Here is a 1,014-nt window from a genome sequence, read left to right as displayed (position 1 = left end):
AGGTGGGTCCATCACACTAGCAATCAGTCCTTTGAGTCTTGGCCCAAGCTCCGCATTCGCAGGAGCTTGGCTACTATAGCCCCCCCCAAAAAAATCCTTAGGGGAAAACTTGGGGATAGTCGCGACATGGAGAGGCTCAGACATGGCGGCCATCTTGGCCGGGGACTCAGGCGTGGTGGCCATCTTGGCCGGGGACTCAGGCGTGGCGGCCATCTTGGCCGGGGACTCAGGCGTGGCGGCCATCTTGGCCGGGGACTCAGGCGTGGCGGCCATCTTGGCCGGGGACTCAGGCGTGGCGGCCATCTTGGCCGGGGACTCAGGCGTGGCGGCCATCTTGGCCGGGGACTCAGGCGTGGCGGCCATCTTGGCCGGGGACTCAGGCGTGGCGGCCATCTTGGCCGGGGACTCAGGCGTGGCGGCCATCTTGGCCGGGGACTCAGGCGTGATGTGAGCAGTCTCTGAAATGGCTGCCATGTCATGACGAGACTCTAGAAGGGCAGCCATTTTGTGAAGAGACTCCTGTGTGGCGGCCATCTTGCACCGAAGCTCTTCAATGGCGGCCATATTGTGAAGAATCTCCTGAGTGTGATGATGATGTATGATGTGAGCAGGCTCTGGCTTGGCAGACGTGACGTGAAGAGGACTTGGCGTAGCAAACATGATGGAAGCAGGCTCTGGTTTGACAGACGTGACGTGAGCAGGCCCTGGGGTAGCAGACATGACATTAGCAGACTCTGGCTTGGCAGACATGAAGTGAACAGGTTCTGACTTGTTAGATATGACACGAGTAAACTTAGACTTAACTGGCATGGTCTGAGCAGGTCCTGGAGTAGCAGGCATGATGTGAGCAGGCTGTGGCTTGGCATGCATGACGTGAGCAGACTTTGGGGAAGTGGCATGCTCCTCCATGACACCCACAGTAAAAGCTGATCCACTCAACCTCAGAGCAAAGTCTATATACTCGGCAAGGGACCAGTGAAACTTTCCCCCAGGAAGCTGGGAGCAAATGGGCCC

The sequence above is a fragment of the Sinocyclocheilus grahami genome, unplaced genomic scaffold (assembly GCF_001515645.1).
Source record: "Sinocyclocheilus grahami isolate Dianchi unplaced genomic scaffold, SAMN03320097.WGS_v1.1 scaffold233.1, whole genome shotgun sequence".
Lineage (NCBI taxonomy): Eukaryota > Metazoa > Chordata > Actinopteri > Cypriniformes > Cyprinidae > Sinocyclocheilus > Sinocyclocheilus grahami.
The sequence above is the reverse complement of the archived record's forward strand: the minus strand, read 5'-3'. Positions refer to the sequence as shown.